At 36.7% G+C, this 17,295-nt stretch overlaps 1 protein-coding gene and 1 long non-coding RNA gene across 18 annotated transcripts in view; one reads left to right on the top strand and one right to left on the bottom strand.

Moving 5' to 3' along the window:
- PTPRD (protein tyrosine phosphatase receptor type D) overlaps positions 1 to 17,295 on the bottom strand; it is a 1,686,434-nt gene that overhangs the window by 89,975 nt on the left and 1,579,164 nt on the right. The gene's annotated exons all lie outside the window — the stretch shown is intronic.
- Positions 1 to 17,295, top strand: part of LOC145510169 (uncharacterized) — a 55,431-nt gene that overhangs the window by 5,455 nt on the left and 32,681 nt on the right. The window contains exon 2 of the long non-coding RNA XR_014056850.1: positions 3,193 to 3,273. This is a non-coding gene — a long non-coding RNA (uncharacterized LOC145510169). The remainder of the gene's footprint in view (positions 1 to 3,192; positions 3,274 to 17,295) is intronic.

Raw genomic sequence — 17,295 nt, 5'->3', positions numbered from 1 at the left:
GTAGGGATCATACTAAATCTGCAGATTGCTTTGTGTAGTATGACCATTATAACAATATTAATTCTTCCAACCCTACAGCATGGTATATTTTTCCATTTCTTTGAATCATTGTTAATTTCCTTTATCAGTGTTTATAGTTCTCAGTATATAAGCCTTTCATCTCTTTGGTCAGGATTATTCCTAATTATTTTATTTTGTTTTTTAAAAGGGATCTTTTTTTAACTTTCCCTTTCTGATATTTCATTGTTAATGTAAAGAAATGTAACCAATTTCTGTATGTTATTCTTATATCCTGCTACCTTGCTAAGCCTGTTTATCAATTCTAGTAGTTTTTGTGTTGTTTTTAGGATTTTATACATATATTATCCTACTATCTACACATAATGACAATTTTACCTCCTCCCTTCCAACTTGGATACATATTATTTCTTTTCCTTGTCTGATCACTGTGGTTAGAATATTATGTTAAATAGAAATGGGAAGAGTGGGCATCCTTGTCTTGTTCTGGATTATAGCAGGAAGGTTTCAAGTTTTTCACCACTGAGTACTATGTTAGCTGTGAGTTTGTTGTAAATAGCTTTTATTGTGTTGAGATATGCTCTCTCTATTCCCACTTCGCTGAGAGGTTTATCATGAATGAATGTTGCATTTTATCAAATGCTTTTTCTGCATCTATTGAAATGATTATCTGGTTTTGGGTTTAATTGATGTTGTGTATCCCATTACTTGATTTATGTATGTTGAACCATCCCTGTGATCCTGGGATGAATCCAACTTTATCATGGTATATGATATTTTTCATGTGTTGTTGGGTTCAGTTTGCTAATAATTTGTTGAGAATTTTTTTTTTTTGCATCTATATTCACCAGAGAGATTAGTCAATAATTATGTTTTTTGGTAGTATCTTTGTCTGGTTTTGGTATTGAGTGTGGTGATGGTGGCTTCAAAGAATGACTTTGGGAGTGTTCCCTCATCTCCATTCTTTTGGAAGAGTTTGAGAAGGATAAGTACAAGTTCTTCTTTGTCTGTTGGATACAATTCCTTATTGAAGCCATCTAGTCATGAACTTCTGTTTGCTGAGCTTTTTTTTAAATTATAGATTCTATTTCACTTCTAGTGATAAGTTTGTTCAAATTATCTTTCCCTTGATTCAGTTTTAGGTGGGCTGTGTATTTCTAGAATCTTGTCCAGTCTAGCTTGTTCAATTGGTATTTAATTGTTCATAGTTTTCTCTTATGGTTTTTGTGTTTCTATGTTATTGGTTGTTATTTCTTCTCTTTCATTTCCTATTTTTGCTTATTTGGGTCCTCCTCCTTTTCTTCTTGGTGAGTCTAAACAGAGATTTGTTGATTTTGTTTAACCTTTCAAACAGTTCTTGATTTTATTGACTTTCCCCATTTTTTTTTTAATCTCCTTTATTTATTTTCTCTCTGATCTTTATTGTTCCCTTCCTTCTGCTGACTTTAGGTTGTTTGTTATTTTTTTTCTAATTTTTTTGGTGGTAGGGCAGTTTTATTTGTTTTTTTTGGTGGGGGGGCGGCTGTAGCTGTGAACTTCCCTCTAAGGCTTGCTTCTGCTGCCTTCCATAGAGTCTGTCTTGTTGTGTTTTCACTGCCAGCTTTCTCAAGATATATATTTTCAATTTCCTCTTTTTCATCATTGACCCACTATTTTTGTTTGTTTGTTTCCTGTAGTAGCATATTGTTCAGTCTCTATGTAATCATTCTTATTTTTCCTTTTTCTGTGGTTAATTTCTAGTTTCATGCCAAACTGTGGTTAGAAGATATTTGAAATAATTTCTAAAATTTGTTGTGGCTTATTTTGTGTCCTAGTTTGTGGTCTCTCCTAGAGAATGTTCCATGTCCATTTGAAAATAATAGTGTTTTTTTTTTTTTTTTTTTTTACTTTTTTGGATGCATGGTCCTGAAAATATCAATTATGTTTAACTGCTCTATTATGTCATTTAGGGCCTCTGTTGCCCAGTGGACATGGAACATTCTCTAGGAGAGACCACACACTAGGACACAAAGTCAGTTCAGTTATCCGTGTATGATTGTTTGAGACACCATGGATTGTAGTATGCTAGGCTTCTCTATCCATCACCAGTTCCCAAAGTCTGCTCAAACTCATGTCCAACGAGTCAGTGATGCCATCCAACCATCTCATCCTCCATCGTCCACTTCGCTTCCTGCCTTCAATCTTTCCCAGCATCAGGATCTTTTCCAATGAGTTGGTTCTTTGCATGAGGTGACCAAAGTATTAGAGCTTCAGCTTCAGCATCAGTTGTTCCAATCAATTCAGGAATGATTCCTATAGGATGGACTGGTTTGATCTCTTGCAGTCCAAGGGACTCTCAAGAGTCTTCTTCAACACCACAGTTCAAAAACATCAACTCTTCAGTGCTCAGCTTTCTTTGTGGTCCAACACTCACATCCATACATGACTATTGCAAAAACCATAGTTTTGACTAGATGGACTTTTGTCGGCGAAGTAATGTCTCTGCTTTTTAATATGCTGTCTAGGTTTGTCATAGCATCTCTTCACAAGAGCAAGCGTCTACTAATTTCATGGCTGCAGTCACCAGCTACAGTAATTTTGGAACCCAAGAAAAGAAAGTCTGTCACTGTTTCCATTGTTTCCCTATCTGTTTGCCATGGAGTGATGGGACCTGATGCCATGATCTTCATTTTTGGAATGCTGAATTTTAAACCCACTTTGTCACTCTTCTCTTTCATCAAGAGACACTTTAGTTCCTGTTTGCTTTCTGCCATTAGGGTGGTGTCACTGGAATATTTGAGGTCATTGATATTTATCCTGGCAGTCTTGATTCCAGCTTGTGCTTAATTCAGCCTGGCATTTCACATGATGTACTCTGCATATAAGTTAAATATGCAGGGTGACAATATACAGCCTCGATGTACTCCTTTCCCAATTTGGAACCAGTCTGTTGTTCCATGTACAGTTCTAACTGTTGCTTCTTGACCTGCATACAGATTTCTCAGGAGACAGGTAAGGTGGTCTGGTATTCCCATCTCTTTAAGAATTTTCCACAGTTTGTTGTGATCCACAGTCAAATGCTTTGGTGTAGTCAATAAAACAGAAGACAATGTTTTTAAGATCTCTCTTGCTTTTTTATGATCCAAAGAATGTTGGCAATTTGATCTCTGGTTCCTCTTCTTTTTCTAAATCCAGCTTGAACATCTGGAAGTTCTTGGTTCACATACTGTTGAAGCCTCGCTTGGAGAATTTTGAGCATCTCTTGTGGCTAAGCTGGTAAAGAATCCACCTGCAATGTGGGAGACCTGGGTTCGATCCTTGGGTTGGGAAGATCCCCTGGAGAAGGGAAAGGCTAACCCTCCAGTATTCTGGCTTGGAGAATTCCTTGGACTGTACAGTCCATGGGGTCGGAAAGAGTTGGACACAACTGAGTGTCTTACTTTCACATTCTTTGGCTAGTGTGTGAGATGAGTGCAATTGTGCGGTAGTTTGAGCATTCTTTGGCATTGCCTTTCTTTGGGGTTGGAATGAAAACTGACCTTTTCCAGTCCAAAACTCCAGTCCACTGCTGAGTTTTCCAAATTTGCTGGCATATTGAGTGCAACACTTTCACAGCATCATCTTTTAGGATTTGAAATAGCTCAGCTGGAATTCCATCACCTCCACTAGCTTTGTTTGTAGTGATGATTCCTAAGGCCCACTTGACTTCACACTCCAGGATTCTGGTTCTAGGTGAGTGATCACACCATCATGGTTATATGGATCATAAAGATCTTCTTTGGTATAGTTCTGTATATCCTTGCCACCTCTTCTTACTATATTCTGCTTCTGTTAGGTCCATACCATTTCTGTCCTTTATTGTGCCCATCTTTGCATGAAATGTTCCCTTGATACCTTTAATTTTCTTGAAGAGATTTCTAGTCTTTCCTATTTTATTGTTTTCCTCCATTTCTTTGCATTAATCACTGAGAAAGGCTTTCTTTTCTCTCCTTGCTATTCTTTGGAACTCTGCATTCAGATGGGTATATCATTTCTTTTCTCCATTGCCTTTAGCTTCTCTTCTTTTCTCAGTTATTGGTAAGGCCTCCTCAGACAACCATTTTGCCTTTTTGCATTTCGTACTTTTACTGTATGTATGCCTTTATTAGTGAGCTTTTTTCCTTTTTGTAATTTTCTCATCCTGGTTGTGGCCTTTCCTGTATTGCCTAGAGAAATTCCTTTAACATTTGTTTTAAAGCTGGTTTAATGGTACTGAACTATTTTAGCTTTTGCTTGTCGGCAAAGCTTTTGACTTCTCCATTAAATCTTAATGAGAGCCTCGCTAGGTAGAGTATTCTCTATTGTAGGTTTTTTTACCTTTCATCACTTTAAATATATTGTGCCATTTATGAAATCTTGTTTTTAAAAATTCTCATTCGTTTATATTCTTTCTCTCCATTTTGAGAACAGTAAATTAATATGTATCCATTTGAAAAAGACCCATGTTCGCATAGTTGTGAAGGACTGTATTCTGCACAATTAGCAGAGAGCTGCAATCGATATAATGAGTATTTGCTTCAAAGAAAACAGCATGAGTTCTGTTGAATCTAATGATACTTTATAAACTGAAATGTGAGGAAGGGGTGGAAAATATGGTAATGACCAGAGTCTAGGATTCAGAATCTAGGGTGCTTGCTTTCCCTTTGACCCCAGTTAGCTTTGGCACGTCATGTACTTGGGCCTGTTTGCTTTGTGTTCCTTTTCTCAGTTAATGTCAGTCAAGCATCATGTTTGTGCCTTCATTTTCTCTCTTTACCTGATTACTTAACAGAACTTCCTAAGTGTTTTCCTATAAATATACATCTCATTTAGGCCACTTTTCACAGTATGAAGGACTGAAATAACGACTTTTCAAGGCTCGCATTATTAACTAATGAATGGATGTGGGTATTTCCCTTTAAGAGTAGAAGTATGTATAATTTATAAACATACCACACTCATTGGAGGCATCAAAAAGTGTTTCAGTCAGGTATTTTTTGTATATCGTTATTTTTTTTCTTTAAATAAGTGACAATACTGTACAACTTTAAATGTTGCCTAAAGATTTGAAATGAAATTATGACTATAACTCATTATGTAACAAATAGTTATAGAAAATTACCTCAGCTTAATGTCTTTATTTACATTATTACAGTTGATACGTAGAGAAGCATAAAGGATAAATTATAGTAGGGCTTCCCTGGTTGTTCAGATGGTAAAGAATTTGCCTGCAATGCAGGAGACCTGGGTTTGATCCCTGCATAGGGAAGATCCCCTGGAGGAGGGCATGGCAACCTACTCCAGTATGCTTGCCTGGAGACTCCTCATGAACATAGGAGCCTGGCAGGCTACAGTCCATGGGGTCATATAGAGTCAGACATGACTGAGCGACTAAATACAAGCACATACTTATAGTAAACATTCAGCAATATTAGGTGAGTAAATATTTGAAGTTGAATTAGTTTTTTTCCTGAGGATAGCATTTACTTCTACATGTACATGTAACTTACCCTAATTTACTGTGGCTTCAAAAGTACAAAAACAGTAATAACAACAATACTGAATTCTTTTCACTTAGTAGGGCAAAGCTTTGTAATCTCAAGTATGCAGATACGTTTTTTTTCTCTTGATACATGTGACTCTGGAAGATTATTTTTTGAGTGACTCTTTCAAATAAGAGTTCAAAAAAGAAGATACAGTGTTAATATCTAAAGAATTAGAAGCCCAAATTAAAAAAATTATGATACCTTTTAAACCAAATGTTTTCGGTTTCAGCTGTTTATTGTTTGCTTCAAATTAAACTGAATAATAGTAATAAAAAATGGGGATGGACAATTATAGTTGATCTTACAGACTAGAGCTTCATGGAGAATCAATTTATGATTCACAGACTAGGATTTCTGATGTTATTTGGAAAAGCAAAAGGAATTAAGAATTTTCTAGACTATTTGGGGCAAGAAAATTGTTATTAGAAATGTATTAACTACTCTGATTAAAGAGATAAAGTTGATTGAATTGGTAGAAAGTAATTACAATGTTTTTAAAGAGAACTGTCTATAGGTAACAAACAAAATTACTAAATGCAATTGATGTGCAGCATGTAACTGAGTAATTCACAGTGGCATTTCTTTTCCATGAATAAAAGAGCACTGGAGTTTGGTACTGAATTAACAAGATGAATGCATTTATTCCTCATCGCTCTTTGTAAATGTTGACACATCTGTTTAGATGCAAAAGTAGTAAGGAAAATAAAATGTTTAAGACACCTGGTGCAAAATTATCACTAAAAGAAATGATAAGTGTTTCTACACACTGACTTATGTACGAACATGTGTTTCAGTTAGGGGCATCTTATTATCCCAGTTTATACCAGCTATCCCAGTTTAACTGTCAATAGGATCATCTTTCACTTTTACTGTATTCATTCTCACTTTGAGGAATAAATTATAAGGTTAGAGCAGGCTCTATGTTCTTCATATTCACATCTACAACCACATCTACATCTTGGGATCTTGGTGATTTTCATGATACAGTGTTATAACGATCACAGCCAGGGGAGTATGTATATATGGAAAGTGAGAAAGAGAGACAAGAGACAGATGGCAAATTCTGCCTTCTAAGTTCACATACAAATTATCATGTGGGAAAAGTAAACACAGCAATTTCTGCAGAGCTACTCTACTTATTTACTCTGTTTACACAAGAGTGGGATATGAAAACAATGATAGAAAGTGGCTGGACCAACACAGTGATTCTTATGAAACTGCACAGAAGACAGGGAAAAAAAAAAGCAACCACAACTTGATTCTTAATATATATTTACCTTGCTCTCTACTAGTCCAGCAATTTTGCCTATTCAGATTATATATATATGTATATATATATATATATATACATATATATATATGTATATATATATATATATATATACATATATATATGTATATATATACACACACACACACAACACACACACATACATACTTTTCCTTCTGGGGCAGGCTGGCAGAAGGGAGAAAACTGATAGTACATAAGCTGGTGGGATGTGTGTTCAATTATGAAGGAAAAGAATGAAGTTAAAGAACTGACTTTATACACTGATCATTCCATACAAATCTTTAATCTTTTGTGTCTAACATATATTTTTAAACTATTATGAAAACAGGTATAATTAGCTATACTTTCTTTTTTTTATGCTCTATAAATGGAACCATAGGTTTACTCTGTTGCTTGACTATCACTCAATTCCACCATCACATCTTCAAATATTACATCTTTTAAAGTATTAGAACATATATTAACAGACGTTTTAAAATCTGCATTAACATACTTAAATTCTAAGTCAGGGGTAGATAAATTAACTTATAGATGCATGGAAAATGGAGGATCAGAGAGGATGGCAACCATGACTTTCTGGTCCTCTCAGAAGGATGGTGGCATCCACTCATCACAGCTTGATGACATGGCTGTTAAAATCACACAACTAATGAAGGTGAGGTCCCTGGAAATAAGTCAACAATCAGAAGTTTATAAAACTAAGAATCTGGTTCTGGAGTAAAGTGATCTTATCAAAGGTACTGAATTTCATGATCTGGAAGCTTAGTTTAGGATCACTTTGCCTTCCTCAGTTGACTCCCATTCATCTTACTATTTGCCTGGAGAATTCCAGGGACGGAGGAGCCTGGTGGGCTGCCGCCTATGGGGTCGCATAGAGTCGGACATGACTGACGCGACTTAGCAGCAGCAGCAGCAGCATCTTACTATGCATCTTCTTCAAACTAAGGTAGTCACTGATTCATCATCTCCTAGGATTAGACGTTAGAGATACCATCAGGCACTAAACTCTGCCTAAATGCCTTAAAAGTGAAAAACATGTTTGTCTACTAGACAAATGTATAGGGCAGTCATTGTATAGTCCTTTGCAACCATGAAAAAAATAGGTAATAGTTTTAATGTATAATAGATTGTTACTTATAGTATTTTAAAAAGTATGAAACTATTGTTCTATATCTACTAACATAAAGATGTCCACTTTTACTAAGTTAAAAAAAACTATAAAACAGTACTATTATTAAAATGCTTGGACTTCTCGGGTGGCTCAGACGGTAAAAAATCCACCTGTAATGTGGGAGATCTGGGTTAATCCCTACGTTGGGAAGATCCTCTGGAAGAGGGCATGGCAACCCATTCCAGTATTATAGCCTGGAGAATGTCCATGGACAGAGGAGCATGGTGGGCTACAGTCCAGGAGGTTGCAAGGAGTTAGACATGACTGAGTGACTAAGCACAAACAAAACAAATTATTAAAATATGTAAATTTATATGCACACACTGCAGATATGGATATAGATATATAAATCAATATAAAAACCTAGAATGTTATACATCAATGCCACCAGCACTTATTTCTTGGATGTGAGGATAGATAATGTTAATTAAACAAGGAGGAAATTAGATTGAGTGGCTCTAAACCCATGGCAGTCTACACAAGTAAACCAAAATCTAAGCCTCTAAGGATTTCCCTGGTGGCTCAGATGGTAAAGCATCTGCCTACAATGTGGAAGACCTAGGATCAATCCCTGGGTCAGAAAGATCCTATGGAGAAGGAAATGGCAACCCACTCCAGTACTCATGCCTGGAAAATCTCGTGGACAGAGGAGCCTGGTAATCTACAGTCCGTGGAGTCGCAAAGAGTCGGACACGACTGAGTGACTAAACTGTGTACTTTAAGGTTATGAAATCAAAATACTAAGGAAAACTAATCACACACAGTCATCTAGGCTTTAAGCCACAGCCCATCAATAATTCGTTTACTTTGCTTCCACTCTTTTTTTTGTATGTCTCTCTCCAGCTGCCTGCCGAGTGTTCCTAACCACTCTAGGTTTGGTGCTGCCCTATTTACAGAAACTTTTGCTCAAACTCTTCATAATTCTAAATGTATCTCTGTTTATCATTTAACTGTAATTATTTTAATATTTTATGTTTATCTTGTTTTTAAATTTTTCATCTTGTAAACATGGTACTACGTCCAAAATGGCAGGAAAGGGTATTGAAGGACATTCTTCACAACTGCATGTCTGACTTCCTCTTACTATGGTCAGGGGCAAAACCAACAGATTATAGGACTCAACATTCTTGAGGGTGTTTTGTGAAATTTATGTCAAGTTTTCAGTTTTCAGATGGCTTCCATGGCCATCTATGGAGTTAAAGCTCAGTGTAGACTTACAACCAAGAAAAAACACTGAAAAGGCCAAGACAGGACTTAATCATCTCCCTCTAACCTCATCAAAGAGTGGTACTGAGAAGTAATCAGGTTAAAGTGGTTCTGATTTTGATTATGATGAGAGCATCATCATTATGCATTGAATCTCATGTAATTTTAAAACAAATTTAGGTAGATACTGTTGGTTCAGACACTAAGTCCTGTCTGACTCTTTGCAACCCCATGGACTGTAGCAGGCCAGGCTTCCCTGTCCTTCACTATCTCCCTGAGTTTGTTCAAACTAATGTTCATTGAGTCGATGATGCCATCCAACCATCTCATCCTCTGTCATCCCCTTCTCCTCCTGCCATCAATCTTTCCCAGCATCAGTCTTTTCCAATGAGTCAGCTCTTTGCTCAGGTGACCAAAGTACTGGAGCTTCAACTTCAGAACTTCAGTATCAGTCCTTCCAATGAATATTCAGGGTTGATTTCCTTTAGGATTCACTGGTTTGATCTCCTTGCAGTCCAAGGGACTCCCAGGAGTCTTCTCTAGCACCACAGTTTGAAAGCATCAATTCTTCCATGCTCAATCTTCTTTATGCTACAACCCTCACATCCATACATGACTCACAGAGCAAGCATCTTTTAATTTCATGGCTGCAATCACCATCTACAGTGATTTTGGAGCCCAGGAAAATAAAGGCTGTCACTGTTTCCTTTGTTTTCCTATCTATTTGCCATGAAGTGATGGGACCAGATGACATGATCTTCGGTTTTTAAATGTTGAGTTTTAAGTGAGCTTTTTCACTCTCCTCTTTCACCCTCATCAGGAGGCTCTTTAGTTTCTCTTTGCTTTCTGCCATTAGGGTGGTATCATCTGCATATCTGAGGTTGTTGATATTTCTCCCAACAGTCTTGATTCAAGCTTGTGATTCATCCAGGCCAGCATTTCACATGATGTACTCTGCATGTAAGTTAAATAAGCAAGATGACAATATACAGTCTTAAAGTACCCCTTTCTCAATTTGGAACCAGTATGTTGTTTCATGTCCAGTTCTAACTATTGCTTCCTGACCTGTATACAGGTTTCTCAGGAGAAAGGTAAGGTGGTCTGGTATTCCCATTTCTCTAAGAATTTTCCACAGTTTGTTGTGATCCACACAGTCAAAGGCTTTCACATAGTCAATGAAGCAGAAATAGATGTTTTTCTGGAATTCTCTTGCTTTTTCTATGATCCATCGGATGTTGGCAATTTGATCTCTGGTTCCTCTGGCTTCCCGAAATCTAGCTTGTACATCTGGAATTTTTCAGATCACGTACTGTTGAAATCTAGCTTGAAAGATTTTGAGCATTACCTCACTAGCATGTGAAATGAGTGCAATTGTGCAGTAGTATGAACATTCTCTGGCATTGCCTTTCTTTGGGATTGAAATGAAAATTGACCTTTTCCAGTCCTGTGGCCACTGTGAGTTTTCCAAATTTGCTGGCATATTGTGTGCAGCACTTTCACAGCATCATCTTTTAGGATTTGAAATAGCTCAGATGGAATTCCATCACCTCCCCTAGCTTTGTTGGTAGTGATGCTTCCTAAGTCCACTTGACTTCACACTCCAGGATGTCTGGCTCTAGGTGAGTGATCACCCCATCATGGTTATCCAGGTCATTAAAATCTTTTTTGTACATTTCTTCTGTGTATTCTTACCACCTCTTCTTAATCTCTTTTGGTTCTGTTACATCCTTGCCATTTTTGTCCTTTATTGTGCTCATATTTACATGAAGTGTTCCCTTGACACCTCTAATTTTCTTGAAGAGATCTCTAGTCTTTTCTGTTCTATTGTTTTCCTCTATTTCTTTCCATTGTTCACTTAAGAAGGCTCTCTTATCTCTGCTTGCTATTCTTTGGAACTCTGTATTCAGATGGGTAGATCTTTCCCTTTCTCCTTTGCCTTTTGCTTCTCTTCTTTTCTCAGCTATTTGTTAGATACTGTTATGTGTGTATTAAGAATAAAGAAATGGAGTCCTAAAGGATTTAAGATACTCCCCTACCCCCACCCCCCACGACAGTCCATAAAGAACTAGAGCTGAGATATGAATCAAAGTTTCCTGACTTTGAAGTCTGAGCTCTTAACTACTATACTCTAGTGCATATATATAAATTATGACTTTGAATTTACTATCATGAAGTTGAGTTCCTTATTTTGAAACTCTGGACAGTAAAGAAAATAAAGTAAACACCAGATATACCTGTCAGTTTGGTTTAATGATACATTCATCTTACTGTACTTTTCACTTCCAAACTTTTCTGAATGTAAAAAGCTATAGCTTTTGCTATAATTTAATATTAACACAATTCTTATATATTTAAAAGGAATCTTAAATAGTCACCCTATGCAGTCAAGAACATAGAGACACAGGATTTTGGTTTCCATTCTCCAAACCATGCCCCTTTTCCTTCTATCTGTGCCTCTGTCTTACATACAGCCCCTCACTCCCACCCCCAATGCACACAACCACATATATTCGCCAGAAAAGAGAGAATGAAGAGAGTTCATTCCTTGGAACTGAATAACCACAGTGGAGCAAAGCTCAGAACAGTATTAGCAGAGATGACTGAGAATGTTAGGAGACCAATAAGTCATGAATAACAAGTCTGCAATAACTGTCTTAATGACCAGTCTAATAGATGGCACTTTAACAAGATTTCTGGTACAATTCTCCTGTAAACTCATCTTCAGTAAATCTATCATTACAAAGAACTGGAGGGCTTCACCACATAACCACAGTTTACTGCATCTGGACACTGAAACTTTGTGTCAGTTGTCTAACTGTATCATCACCCTTGTCTTGAGTATTCTAACTATTGTGAGAGAGACAACTACATGCTCAAAATGTAGGCTGTCAGTGAAAGAGATATGTTTATGCTACAGAGATGCAGTGGACATTAAATAAAACAGGACAGAAAGCTCACAATTATGTGTACGAGGGAAAAAGTAGAAACAGTAATTGTCATCCAGACACATAGGTGTGTGAATACTGAAACTCTAGAGACTAACTGGTGTTCTTTTTGAAAAGGCTTATTGAATTCTTAGTTTTTGAGTGCCTAGAGCACCATTTCTACATGTGTCCCATATTATTTTACACCGACTTATTTCTTGTACTGACTTAAAGTTCTTTAGAGTGAAGGATTGCCATGCTGTGTTCCTCATTGTGTATGCCACCTCTGGCCCCAAATTCCAGCCCTTGGCTCCATTTTTCTCTTGTCAGAGACTTGCAATTCTGACTCTCTAAAAATACTAGAATACTTCTTGTTTGGAGAGAACTTTTTATCACGTTTGTTTTTTTAAATCCTACCTTTCTTGCAAAGTTCAGCTCAAATCCTGCAATTCTAATTCCTTGCTACCTGGAGATGTCTCTTATGTGCTTTCAGATGAACCATCAGTATATGTTACACCATTGCCTATACCTTTGACAATTAGTTATGCTTAGCCTTGTAGCATTGCCTCTTTTAAAGTTTTTTAAATTCATTATTATAAATTATCCTTTCATGTAATAATTCCTTAGTTTTCCAACTGCACTATAAGTTACTGAATGAAATACACGTTGCTGTTTTTCTTTGTAGTCTATAAAACAGATTGCCTAGGACAGGTAAAAATAAAATATATTGGTATAATATTAACAATTTTTGTCTCAGTTGCTGTGAAAGTCTTTTGAAATTAGGAAAGTCATTTCTTTCGTAATTATACTTTCACCCTGATTTATATGCTGAGTAAGTATATACAAAACTTTTGAATCAGTAAGTAACAGGCTGATGCCCTCCCTCTTCAGATAATCTTCTCATCAAAGCTGAAAACTGTAAATTCACTGACCTTACAACAATCTATATTGATTAGCAAGACTACTGAAAATAACCTATTGGATAAGCTATGGTCCATAAAATTGCACAGTTTAAACGAAGTCCACAGTATGTTAGAGGAATAACAAGATCCTTTTCCCTATCTAATGCTGGAAAAAGCTGAATAGATACACCCTTTCTAGGGGATCTATGTATATCTATTTACAACTGATGTTACTGTGAAAAGACCATTTTTTCCAAAGTAAATATATTATTAATCAAGCCATCCACACAGCTTTATTCTTGAAAGATAATTATGTATGTGCTTATTTAAAATATTTGTTGTTAAGAAAATATTGTACATTCTTTTTATCACACAGCAAAAATCTTATTTACTCCAACTTGAGGGTATGCTTTGATAGTTTAATAAGATAGTAAACAAAATACAAAGAGACTAAACAATCTTATAAATATCAATATGGGTGATGTACCAAACATAAAGGAAAGGTACTAGCGGATAGTCTCTTTTACAATATAGATACAATATAAACAAGTAGGCTTTATAATAAGGGAAGTAAAAAAAAAAAGTTTATATGACATTTTAGTAGCTCATACTACTTCCTGGAGGTATGTATTTCATCCCATTAAGGAATTTTGGTTAAAATGATAACACAAAATACTATGCTTGATAATCACCTCCACTGATTAGAGAAACATCAAAAATCCTGTCATGGGGAAATACAATAAAGAACAAATTCTGTTCCTTATTCTTATTTAAATACATTCAAATAACAGAATATGAGAAAAGGAAATATGCTTTCTCTAAAATGGGTCCAAAAACCTAAGAGTTTAAAGGATTTATTTTTCAGTCCAAGATATTAGAAAATACAGACTTTGAAAAATACATTTTAGATAGCTGCTGGAACTCTAACTGGATTTTTAAACCCCTGAAGTTTATTGAATGTTAGAAAAGCAAAAAAAAAAAAAAAAAAGTCATGATTCCTCACATGGTAGATATAACAAATATAGACAAAAACCCAAGTCCTATTATAGCGGAGTAAAACGCATAGCTGCATGTTACTGGAATCCTGGCAAAATCCAGTTGTTGAAGCTGTGGTCAAAAATTTAGGTAACAAACTGAAGGGATTTAAGGGCAAGGACTGTGTATCATTAGTTTTTGTATCCCCTGAGCTTAGCAAAGTACCTGGTACATAGTATGAGATGAACTGAATATAAAGCTAGAAGGGGAGCTGCTGCTGCTAAGTCACTTCAGTTGTGTACAACTCTGTGCGACCCCATAGACGGCAGCCCACCAGGCTCCCCCTTCCCCGGGATTCTCCAGGCAAGAACACTGAAGTGGGTTGGCATTTCCTTCTTCAATGCATGAAAGTGAAAAGTGAAAGTGAAGTCGCTCAGTCGTGTCCGACTCTTAGTGACCCCATGGACTGCAGCCTACCAGGCTCCTTTCCAGGCTGGAATGGAGTGCCATTGCCTTCTCCTAGAAGGGGAGACAGACCTCTAAAGGAATGGGCATTCATGTGTTTGGAATTTTTTTTAGAGCTAGCCAATATTTTTAGAATTGGTCTTCCACTATTCACAGGGACATTTGGAAGAAATGAGCAGCTTTGTTTCACAGAGTTCATTTGATTATTCTCTAAGGAAAACTGTAATCCTTGGTCTGTGGCACAATTGTTTGTTGTGGGAATGATTATAGATCAAAAACAAAAAGATTATATCCCTTTTCAAGAGCAAATGAGTAGCAAGAACAGATGAAGTCTTAAGGAAACAAAGACGTTCTTTTCATGCAAATGTGTTTATGATAAAACTAGAGAGAGAGATAAACACTGAAACTACTAGTCTTTGTGAAACTTGCTGGCAGATTTTTAGTTTTGAGGAACGATGATTTCCCCGCCCAGAGTTGGCCTTGAGATATGAATACCACAGATCATTTTTCTTTACAGATATAGAGAATAGGAAAAGTGAGTTCTGCAATGAGCATTCTGCTGCTGCTTATGTCAGGCACAGGAATGAATGAATGAATGGCTTCCCTATCTCTGCACAGAATCCCCATCAGATCAAGTATCTGTTGTGTTGTTGTTGTTTAGTTGCTAAGTCTTTCTGACTCTTTTGTGACCCCATGGACTGTAGCCTGCTACGCTGCTCTGTCCATGGGATTTCCCAGACAGAAAACTGGAGTGGGTTGCTATTTCCTTCCCCTCGGGGATCTTCCCCACCCAGAGGTCGAACTCATGTTTCCTGCATTGCAGGCAAATTCTTTACCACTGAGTCACCATGGAAGCCCCCGATCTCCTGAACTGTCCCACTAATATATTACCCACGAGGGGTCCACCACGGAAAGCCAAAGGTGGATTTTCCACCTAGATAGAAGACTGTTGGCCATGAAGTTGCTGTCCTTCTATTCCCATAGGATCTATGCTGTAGTACAGAACATTTTAACTGAATGAAGCATCTCTATTCATGACTTGATAAATGATGTCCAAATTGATGTGCAACTATGTTTGGGAAGAGTGAGATGTGAAGAGCAGACTATGTTCCTGCTTCATTTTTACACTTATTCCTGTATTCATCCCAGAAACATTTATCATGCTAGTCATAGGTTAATAGTCCAATATTATCTGCTAGTCACAAGGATACCCTAATAAATATAATAACTTTCCCTGCCCTGAAAAAGCTTTGATTCAAGTGGAAGACACACCAGTAAAGCAATAAAGACTGTGATCCCTTGCAGTGGATTCAAGCACAGTGAAGAGTGAATCAGCTGCCACGTCCACAGTGACAGGTACTTTCCCACCTTAATACCAGCCTTTTACTCAAGCTTCCCCCAGACTCTGACAGGAGTATTTTCAAACAACTCCACAGAGACATGAGCTCCCTCTGTCAGGTGTTTAAATGTGATACAAACAAAGGAAGCATAAATCTTCATAAAAATGTAGGGGAAAAAAGTTTAGGTCTCCTTGATTCTTGATAATATATCCATCTAATATTCAAATATAAAGTGAATTGTTCACTTTAGAAAGTATACTTTATATTATAATATATGAATTCTATCTCAAGATAATAAAGAAAAATACACAAAATATATCACAGAAATTTCCTTTTGGCCTAAGAGCACCTTATTTCTTCCAGTAAATAAAAACCACCTCTTTTTATCATAAACATTGACAGCTTCCTGAATATATAGCACTGTTTGTAATTAGGGTTCTCATATAGATAGCAAAACTTTTTGTTTGCAGTAATGTACAGTGTTTTGTTTTTTGAATATTAGTCTATTTGTATCTAGGGAGCCTATCCAGAAAACATCAGCTGTTTCTAATGTCAGATGAGACGGCTGAGTGATTTCAGCCACATCTCTTAACCTCTGGGAAAATGTCACCTCTTCAGTGAAACCACAGACTAGATTTGAAGATTTTTGGAAATCCTCAAATATAATTCCCAGCGGAATTTTATGACACTAGATTCAAACTTCTGACACTTTACGACAGTGTTTTGTTTTTTGTTTTTTAAGATAATGGGAGACTCGTTGAGCTGTGACAGGAAGGATCAATATGGAAGGAATAGAAAAGGAAGAAAAAAGGAAATCAATGCCCAGTTAGTTGCACAGCAACACCCACCAACTCCAATGCTCAGGCTGAAACTTTATTTCTCTTCATGTCTCAACTGATGACAGGGAGGTCAATTAATTACCTTGGGGGGAAAATGAGACCAAGTTCTTCCACTGTCACTAATGTGGCACCCTAACTGCTCCTAATACAAAGGGAGGCAGCATTTCAATGTTCATTAACTGTACTAATTACAGTTTCTCAATCACTTCAGCCATGCCTGTATTTCTAAGTTACAGATTTGGTTCTAAGTCTATGGGGTGGGGTAGGGCATGAGCTCAGTGAAGGGGAAGGGAAGAGGGAAGGGAGCTCCTGATCTATCGGATACTTAGTGGTTCTTAAGGGACTCATGTTATTTGAACGTTGATCATTTTGCAAGTAATCTTTGTCAAACAGATGAAGGCATTCAAACTGTTTCCTTTTTTTTCACTTTTTATTTTATATTAGAGTATACTTGATTTACATATACTTATATCCGTTATTTTTCATTTAGGTTATTACAGAATATTGAGTAGAGCTTCCTGTGCTATACAGTAGGCCCTCTGATTATCTACTTTGATAATCTATTTTATATAATCTATATATATAGCAGTGTGTGTATGTTTTATTTTTAATTGGAGCATA

The sequence above is a fragment of the Giraffa tippelskirchi genome, chromosome 1 (assembly GCF_054371585.1).
Source record: "Giraffa tippelskirchi isolate mGirTip1 chromosome 1, T2T-mGirTip1v1.2.pri, whole genome shotgun sequence".
Classification (NCBI taxonomy): domain Eukaryota; kingdom Metazoa; phylum Chordata; class Mammalia; order Artiodactyla; family Giraffidae; genus Giraffa; species Giraffa tippelskirchi.
The sequence above is the reverse complement of the archived record's forward strand: the minus strand, read 5'-3'. Positions and strand labels throughout refer to the sequence as shown.